Genomic DNA, 10,234 nt, shown 5'->3' with positions numbered 1-10,234 from the left:
TTTTATTGATTTTTTTAAAATAAAAAGAATGCACACATAGACCTCCCTCACCAACTCCAATTTTGCTGAGGGTCTTAGGTGGGTTTATTGGTATTCATTGTGGGGACCAAGAGGCCTCAGTTTCTGCATGGTGTCTCAGACTATTGCCATCCACTTTAAGCTCGTACAATTTTTCCTATCTTCAGTAACAATCCCTGAGCCTTGATGGGCAAGAGAGAGATCTGATTTGGTGTTGCTTTCTCTGTTGACTCTGAATCTATGGTTTTATGAAGTTTGAATGACTACAGTGCTCATCGCCATTTCCCTCCAGTTTCCATTTATTTTAACCTGCCTGAAGTTTCACTCATCAACTGAAGTAAACTAGGTATATGGGAAAGTGAATAAAACAGACCAACAAATAGTAACATGGTGAACAGACCTATGTAGTACCATCTAGATCAAGCGTTAGATAATCATTTCTACTTCAGAAGCCCTCTAAGTTACAACTTCACCCCTCTTCCCAAAAATAACCTCTGGCTCACACTGGGAGTTGCTTGTGTCTGCCTGCTTTTGAACCTTGTATAAATGGAACACTCAAGAGATATTATTCTGTGTCTGGTTTCTTTCACACAATATCATGTTTGTGAGGCTCATCCATGACATCTTATAGCAATAGTTCATTCTTTTTTTTTAAACTGCTGTGTAATATGTCATTAAGTGAATAAACCACTTGTATTTTGATGGACATTTGTGCTGTTTTCAGGTGTGGCTGTTATGTGAGGCTGCAATGACACTCTTGTTTATGTCCTTTGGTGCACTTGCTTTCATGTTTCTGTGGGAAATATACATAGAACGGAGTTACTGGGTCATAGGTAGAAATGTTTAGCTTTTGCAAATGCTACTAAATAATTTCCCAATGTGCTTGGATTTTTATTCCACAACTCTACTTATTCTGTGATCCTATAAAAACTTGGTATATTAATTTTAAAAAGATAACCAATTATTGGGCTGGAGGGATGGCTTAGCACCTATTCACACACACTTTCTCTTTATCTGTCTCTTTCTCTCAAATAAATAAATAAAAATAAAAAGTAGAAATGTGTGCAATGCCTAAAATGACCAAAGGACTCATATTTGAAATATATGAAGAACTCCTACAAAACAATAAAACAAAAAGCCAATCTTGCCACAATATTTGAACAAGTAGCCAAATGGCAAAGAAATGTGTGGACAGGAGCTCAACCTCATTGGTTATCAAGCAATGTGAATTTAAACCACATTGAAATACGATTACATAGCCACCAGAATGGCTATAATTGGTTATCATTTTTTAATATTTTATTTTTATTTATTTATTTGACAGAGAAAGAGGGAGACATAGAGAGAGAATGGGTGCGTCAGGGCCTCCAGCCACTGCAAATTCCAGATGCATGCACCCCCTTGTGTATCTGGCTAACGTGGATCCTGGGGAATGGAACCTGGGTCCTTTAGCTTTGCAGGCAAGCACCTTAACCACCAAGCCATCTCTGCAGCCTGGTATTGCACACACTTCTATATAAATCCAGAAGACCTTACTTTGGAGTCTTCTGTATCAGAGCCACTGGGACAAGGTTTTTTTCTCTTTGCTATTTTGATACTCGTGTGTCTCTGGCACATAGTAAGTACTCAGTAAATATGTTGAGTGACAAATGGATGAGATAGAGGAAACTCACCTAGAGCAAGTGTGCTCTATGTTGTGCTGATCATAAAGTCAAACCCCGAGAGAAAGCCTGGGGGATGGACGTTTCCTTCCCGCCTAGCAGTTGGGAAGAGGGAGACATCTCAGCCATTCTCTCCTAACAGCAGAAATAGCTAGTCTGTGAAGCAAAAAGTGCAGATGTAGGGAGCAGAGGTCACAGATGAAAAAGACAGGAACTAGCTGCAGAGAGCAAGCCAGCCAGAGCCTTGCGACGGGGGGAATCAGTTGGGAGTGGACCTTGTAAGGCAAGAACTTCCATCCATAGCTTGGGTGCCCTTTTCTGCCCTTAAGACAAGACTACACTCAAAAATTGTTAGCTGAGAGCTCTTCTACACTTAGAAACACACTTCTATCTCCCAAGGAGGTTTCCTGATACTTTAGTTGTAGAGTCTTATCATTATCTCATTGGGGAGCATTGTTTTTCTTTCTTATCTGGCTTTAACTTCCACATGGTCTAGAAGATCCATCTTTTAAAAGATTTTATTCAGTTTTTTATTAGAGAAAGGGGGGGGGACAGGGAGAATGGGTGTGCCAGGGCCTCTAGCCACTGCAAACAAACCCCAGATGCATGTGCCACCATGTGCATCTGGCTTACATGGGACCTGGAGAATCGAGCCGGGGTCCTTAGTCTTTGCAGGCATGCGCCTTAACCGCTAAGCCATCTCTCCAGCCCTAGAAGATCCATTTTGACCAAGGAAAGCCATTATTCCCTGTAAATTCTTTCCACAGGCCTAACGGACTTTGCAGCATCTGCTTGGTGGCTTTCTCTTCAGTGCCCTCACGTGTCCCTCCTCTAACTGTACCCTGAGGCCAGGTCTGGTTAGGAGTCTGACTAATTCTAATTTTTGGGAGGCAACACTTTTAATAAACTCAAGTGTCCTTTGCCCAGGTCTTAAGAGCACAACACAGCATTGCCACAGTGAATGTCTAGATACTTCTAAGTAGAATCAGCGTGGGACTGTGAGCTAATTGGAGAGAAGTTGGATGGCTTGTCGTGAAATGGTACGATAGCCAGCACAGTTTTCACTGAGACTATCTATTGGATGGGTGAGAAAGGGCTTTGTGGAGAAAACAGAACTGTTAATCATTACTATGAGCCTCTGAAGCTTCCATGCAGGGACATTCTCTGTGAGGAGCAGCCTTCTTCAGTCTTGCTTGGCACTTGTACAAACACATGATGCATTTAGCCTCTGTCCTGTGGTCTCTGAGCCCATTGCCTTCCCTTAGGTATAGCCATTGATCAGTAAGGGCTTCTCCATGGCCCATCTCATGTAAAAGCATCATAAAATTCCAGAGCACCATGGACCCTAGACCCCCTCACCAGTATGGCAGTCACAAGACTCCCTACATGGCTGGAAACTTTTCTGTCCTTTGTTTTTCTGGGAGAGGGTGCCCCCTCCCATTTTTCCTCTTACTGTAACCCCTCCCAACTGTCACCCTCCCAGAGGTCAACTTCTTTCCTGCTGCCTGGAGTTGAGGTGATATCCCCTTCCGGCTTCCTTCAGCTATAGGAGGATGTAGGGATGTGGGTAGGATGGGGAAGTGTGGCCATCTGTTCTCAGAGCTAGTTGCTATCACCCTCCTCTCGGGTCCTCTCTGAGTTCCCCTTTCCCAAAGCCTCCTGGACACCCACCCTGGGATTGCTTCAGGCAGGACAGTTCTGAGTGTTTGGGAGCTGCAGTGATGAAATTGCTGAGTAGAGCTGGGAAAATAGCAGGAGGCAAAATAGTCCAGTAGGAGGATAGTGATCTCTGGGAGGCAACAGGCGATGTGGATGTGCCATAGCTGTGTAATCACATGGTTTCATGCTCAGCTACATGTTAGGTAAGTGACCTTGGACAAGCTCCTTTATGTTTCTGAGCCACATCTGTAAAGTGGAGCCATGACTCCTTTTCGCAGAGATGATGAGAGGATTAGTGATAACATAATATCTGGAAAATTCTCTCACATAGTAGGACTGTACTGATTTCACACCAAAGAGGAAGAGCTGCACCAGGCACGAGGTACCTGGAAGGGGCAGCTCACATTTTCTCTACATCTCACATGGAATCTAGACTTCACGAGTGGAAAGGGTTAAAGATGGGCCATGTCAGCACATGAATGTGGGTGGGGAACCCAATGGGGCAACCATGTTCTCAATGGGTCATAAACCCGAGACAGGAAGCTTTATCATGTGAGAGCCAGGATGCAAGAAGATCAGGAGACCATATCTTGCAGACCACATCATCTAGTTTCAAACTACATTCTGTGTTTATTCCTTTTTGATTACCATTCAGGGTTTCCTAAACTGGCCTGGTCATAGGACTCACCTGTGGGCACTGTTTTTGTTGTTGGCTTTTCGAGGTAGGGTCTTGCTCTAGCCCAGGCTGACCTGGAATTCACTATGTAGTCTCAGGGTGGTCTTGAACTGACAACAACCCTTCTACCTCTACCTCCTGCGTGCTGGGATTAAAGGCGTGCACCACCATACCTGGCTGGTTTAGGGAATTTTGCAGAAGAGGGGGTGGAAAGATTATAAGAGCTACAGGTTGAGACATCATGCCCAGAGGCATTCTCCCCTGCACCCCCCAAAAAACTGCTGCTCCTACAACCCCATGGGGAATACCTGCAACCCCACTGAGGAGAGCCTGCAGCAGAATGGAGGTAGGGCGAGGGAAAAGAGGGTACCAACATGTGATGTATCCATACAAGATAAGTTGTTAATAACAAATAAATTAATTAAAAAGACACATCACTATTACAAAAAGAGACATTGGCCTTTTCCTGGGAAAGTTCGGGAAGTCTTCAATGGCATGCTGCTGCTCTGACTGACTCTGACAACAGTATGGGTTTAGATTTTCATCATTTTCTCAGAGTAATTCCTCCATGAAAAAGATTGTTACAATAGGATAAGTGGAAAAATGCTGTCAGTGGGCTGCAAACAAGCTAGGTAGATGACAAAGTTATTTAAGTTAGTCATTAGGGAAATGCAAATCAAAACCACAGTGAGAAACCACTCTGCATCCACTATGTTGGTTATTAAAACAAGAAAAGAAAAAGCAAGCCCTAGGAACTAATGTGTGTTGGTGTATATTTGCTGGTGGGAAAGTAAAATCGTGGTGTCTGACACAGCAAATGCTTGGTGTTTCCTCAGAAGGTACAGAATTATCACTTCGCTGAGCAATTTTACTCCTTCTATGTAGCATAGAAGATGGAAAGTGGGCTGGGGAGATGGCTCCGTGGATAGATCTATATAAAAAAATTGGGGGCTGGAGAGATGGCTTAGCAGTTAAGTGCTTGCCTGTGAAGCCTAAGGACCCCAGTTCAATTCCACCAGAACCCACGTTAGCCAGATGCACAAGGGGGCGCATGCATCTGGAGTTCATTTGCAGTGGCTAGAGGCCCTAGCATGCCCATTCTCTCTCTCTCTCTCTCTGCCTCTTTCTTTGTCTTTCATTCTCAAATAAGTAAATAAACATGAATAAAAAAAAGTTGGAAGCTGTTGCAGGCTTCTGTAATCCCAGTGCTCCTATGGTGAGAAGGGAGGCAGAGAGAAGAGAGCAGTGAACATCAGACCCTGCCTCAAAACAATGTGGAAGGCAAGGGCCAACTCAGAAGTTGCCCTCTGACCTTCACCTTCATGCCATACATACACATATGTACGTGGCACACACATACATACACAAACTCATCCACATGAACATGTGCACACACATATCAAATAAATAAAATTGGCAAGAAAGACTTGAAGGCAGGGGAGAAAATCATTCTGGCTAGAGGGAGCATGAGAAACGGCACAGGCAAGAGGAAACGGCAGGTCATTTAGTGTGTGGCCGGAGGCAGGGAGAGAAGTGGGGGATGAAGGAGGACAGGCAGGATCTGCTGTCACCCACACGACTCACGATTTCTCTTACTCTCACAATTTCCCCCTCCTTCTCCCTCCTGTCCCTCCTCCTCTTCCTCACTCGGTGTTACAGATGGGACTCAAGGCTTCACTGGTATTAGGGATGGAACTCAGGGCTTCAATATTTGAATATTAAATACCAGCCCCGTGAACTTCTTGTTCTATATGCACTGATTGATTTTTATGGTATTATTTTTTTTAAAATTTTATTTATAAGTGTATGTATGTATGAATGTGTGTGTATGGGCAGACCAGGGTCTCCTGCCACTGCAAATGAATGCCCATCCAATTGTGTTTGGGTGGCTAAGGAATTAAACCCAGGCCAGCAAGCTTTGAAAACAAGTTCCTTTAACTTCTGAACCATCTCCCAGCTTCCTATTATATTATTATTATCATTATTATTATTATTATTACTATTATTATTATTTTTTGTCAACACACAGATTTTGTTGGAATACCTTTTGCTTTCATTTCTTCTGACTACATACTTTGAACTGGAATTGTTGGGTTATATGGCAATTTTATGTTTAATTTTGAGGATCATCAAAATTACTTTTCACTAGGCTCTCACTCTAGCCCAGGCTGACCTGGCACTCACAGTGATCCTTCTACTTCTGCTTCTCAAGTGCTGGGATTAAAGGCATGTACCACCATGCCCGGCTTGTTTTCCGGGCCAACCTAGTGGGTATAAATTAGTATCCTATTGTGGGTTTAATTTGCATTTTCCTTTTTTTTTTTTTTTTTTTTTTGGTTTTTCAAGGTAGGGTCTCACTCTGGCTCAGGCTGACCTGGAATTCGCCATGGAGTCTCAGGGTGGCTTCGAACTCTTGGTGATCCTCCTACCTCTGCCTCCCGAGTGCTGGGATTAAAGGCGTGCGCCACCACGCCCGGCTAATTTGCATTTTCCTAATGACCAACTGTAATAACTTTTAAATTTACCAACCTTTCTCCATTTCACTGACTCTGTTTTCTACATTGTATAGAGTAATAGCTTATGGCACAGGCCAATTATATTAACATCAAATATAAGAATTAGGAAGGAGACATAAATCAAAAGACAGGACTAAGGAAAGAAAAAAATAATGAAGAAGGGAGGAAGGATCTCCTAGCTGTACGTCCCTTTCTCCCCCTTGGCCTACTCCTGAAAGGCCTAAACTCTTTTAAGTTTCTGGAAGGTCTCATGTTCTCAGCTGCCTTGCTAGCTCAGTCCTATCTGTCTGGTACACTTTTGGTCCCAGTTCTTCTGTGCCTAGTTAATTCTCATTCAACTGTGAAGTGGCAGCTTGAATGTTGACCTTTACACCAAGGAACCTCCCTGGTATCCCAGACCAGGCACCATGATGTGTGGAGAATAAGATCTTATCTCTTAGACCTGGCCAACATAGCCACTCACCCTGGGCTTCCTGCTGTAGAAAACCCATATCATTCACAATATGTCTAAGTCTCTGTCACTTGGGATTTAGCACTTAGTGCTGACAGAGCAAGCCTAGGCTCCAGAGAGCACTTTTCTATCTTGTCAATGTCTTTATTTAAATTAATAAGTACTGGGCTGGAGAGATGGATCAGTGGTTAAGGCACTTGCCTGCAAAGCCTAATGACCAGGGTTTGATTCCCTAGTACCCACATAGATCCAGACATACAAAGGGGTGCACGCTCTGGAGTTTGTTTACAGTGGCAGGAGGTCCTAGCATGCCCATTCTCTGTCTCTGTGGCTCCCTCTTTCTCTGTCTCTGCTTGCAAATAAATACATATTTTAAATTGATAAATATCAAACATATTTTTATATTTAGCATAATGTTTTGAAGTGTATACACATTAAAATATGGATTTGGGCTGGAGAGATGGCTTAGCAGAGAAGGCACTTGCCTGCAAAGCCTAAGGACCCAGGTTCTATTCCCCAGTACCCATGTAAGCCAGATGCACAAGATGGCACATGCATCTGGAATTTGTTTGCAGTGGCTAGAGGCCCTGGCATGCCCATTTTCTCTTTCTCTATTTGTCTCTTTCTCTCTCAAATAAATAAATACATAAAAATATGGACACTTTCACAAATTCCCATACTATCTTTGCACAGGGGCCGTGCTAATCATGTATGATCCCAATTTCATTATATATGTTGTCAAAGCAATCACTCCGTAGGTCTTTAAGAACTGTTAACTGTCTACCTCTCTGGAGACTTGCGGGTTGTTGTGGATTCTGGAGACAGATGTAGTTTTGGAGAATGAGTGCAGGGAGGAAGTGAGCTGTTAAAATGGTTAGTTAAAACAAAGGAAAGGGCTGGAGAGATGGCTTAGCAGTTAAGCGCTTGCCTGTGAAGCCTAAGGACCCCGGTTCGAGGCTCGGTTCCCCAGGTCCCACGTTAGCCAGATGCACAAGGGGGCGCACGCGTCTGGAGTTCGTTTGCAGTGGCTGGAAGCCCTGGCGCGCCCATTCTCTCTCTCTCCCTCTATCTGTCTTTCTCTCTGTGTCTGTCGCTCTCAAATAAATAAAAAAAAATAAATAAATAAATAAAAAAAAACAAAGGAAAATTAACTTGTTAAAATTTTCCTCTCAGCATAAATGTAAGATTCTTGCAGGACACGTTATTTCTCAGGACACATATGTGCAGTGTCCGTTTTCTTGATTCTCTCGGAGTTCTAATTCCTGGGTCTTAGGTTATCCATGAGTTAGTGTAGTATTTGTAACACAACATAATGGTCAAGGAACATTTTGTAGTATTAAGTAATTTCTATTATTCTGAGGCAGGGTCTCACTCTAGCCCAGGCTGACCTAGAACTCCCTGTGTAGCCCAGGCTGGCCCTCAAATTCATGGTGATCCTCCTATCTCAGCCTCCCGAGTGCTGGGATTAAAGGTGTGTACCACCATGCCTGGCCATTCTGACGTTTTTATGTTCATAGATCTAAATGTAATATATATGAAAGAGGATATTCATTATTGATAGTTGTAATGGACATTGCACACTAGAATTGCAAATTATTTTATTTATTTCTATTTCTTCCCCGGCTGCACCTTATATTTATTGTTATTTGTGTGTTTACTTGTTTGTGTGAATGTATGTGTAAGTGCAGGTATGCATGCATGTTTGTGTGCGTGCATGTGTAGGCCAGAAGTCATTGTCAAGTGTCTTCTTCCATCTCATTTTGTGAGACAGGGTCTGACCCTGGAGCTTGCCAATTAAACTAGTTGGACTAGCCAGCTGGATCCAGGGATCCTTTGGTTTTTGACTTTCTAACACTAAGATTACAGGCGTGTACCATTGTACCCAGTTTTTTAAGTGCATGCTGGGCAATCGAACTCAGTTCTCATGCTTGTGTGGCAAGTACTTCACCAACTAAGCCATCTCCTCAGTCTCCAAATTGTAAATTGTTTCATTTTAATAAAATTATTTGATTTGCACTAGGCGTGATGGCATACACCTTTAATCCCAGCACTTGGGAGGCAGAGGTAGGAGGATTGCCGTGAGTTCAAGGCCACCCTGAGACTACATAGTGAATTCCAGGTTGGTCTGAACTAGAGTGAAACCCTACATCGAAAAAAAATTGATTTAAATGTTTAAACATATCTAAGAAAACATTCAGCCCTTACGTAGGGACTACTGTCTCCCCTGAAAGAAAAGAATACCGGATGTTTTTAGTAGCCAAGTTCACAATCAAGGATTCTAGCAATTTCACCCTTCCTTCCCCTCCTCTTTGCTTGTCATATTTTGTCTTCCTTCACATCTAGGTAGAGAAGAGAAGGAAGCTTGCACTGCGTCTTTGGTCAGGGTTGGGGTTGTGTGTGGGCACTTTACCTGCTGCATTTGAGGAGTGTAGACAGGTGGGCAGGGGTACAGGAAGGTCCCAGACTCACTGCCCCATCCCACCTGGTCCTGGGGCTCGATTTGTTCTGGTTGAGCCATTTTCTCCAGAAGCCCTCAGTGCCACTGGGATGGGGTTTGTGTTGTCACACAAGAATTCCTCTCTTCAGGGGCTTCCTATCCACGGGGGTTTCTGGAAGCCCATTCTTTCTGAAGTTGGAAGAGGCCATGACGCTGTATGTGGAGCAGATGCCTTGCTCATTCTTCTCCTAGTTACTCCATGGGTTGTTGCAGACCTGGATGTTCTTAGAGAAGGGAAAGGACTGGAGGCTGTGTGTGTGTGTGTGTGTGTGTGTGTGTGTGTGTGTGTGTGTGTGTGTAAGACGTGCTGGCAGAGAAAGGGAGAAAGGGAGAAAGGGAGAGGTGTGAACTGGAGAGGTCAGCCAGGGAAACCGAGGGCTTTGAGCTAGGAACTAAACCAGCAGTAGAGGAGCTTTTGTCCTCACCATCTCCCAGGATCACAGTGAATGAGCCAAACACCACAGGTTCTTGGAGAAGACAGCATGTGCAAGTGAAGCAGCTGGGGAATTTTGGGGAATTTTGACCTGCCTTGTCCCTTAGAACCATGTCTTCTTGGGCTTTTGCAAGATAGGTTTTTCTTTAGAACTTTGGATTCAGATAGATTCTGCCCTTATAACACCTACATGACTTTGGACAAACTTGGAGTTTTTGAACTTTGGAATCTCAGTTTTTTTCATCTATAAAATGGGGACTAACACATTAGAGTCGTATTACGTGTGTGTGTGTGTGTGTGTGTGTGTGTGTGTGTGGGTGTGT

The 10,234-nt window shown here is 43.6% G+C and overlaps 1 non-coding gene across 1 annotated transcript; it reads right to left on the bottom strand.

Moving 5' to 3' along the window:
- Positions 1 to 7,629: 7,629 nt before the first annotated feature.
- LOC123458352 lies at positions 7,630 to 7,732 on the bottom strand. Its single transcript, XR_006635621.1, has one exon. It is a non-coding gene; the product is annotated as a U6 spliceosomal RNA (small nuclear RNA).
- Between the last annotated feature and the right edge of the window lie 2,502 nt (positions 7,733 to 10,234).

Source organism: Jaculus jaculus, chromosome 1 (assembly GCF_020740685.1).
Source record: "Jaculus jaculus isolate mJacJac1 chromosome 1, mJacJac1.mat.Y.cur, whole genome shotgun sequence".
Lineage (NCBI taxonomy): Eukaryota > Metazoa > Chordata > Mammalia > Rodentia > Dipodidae > Jaculus > Jaculus jaculus.
The sequence above is the reverse complement of the archived record's forward strand: the minus strand, read 5'-3'. Positions and strand labels throughout refer to the sequence as shown.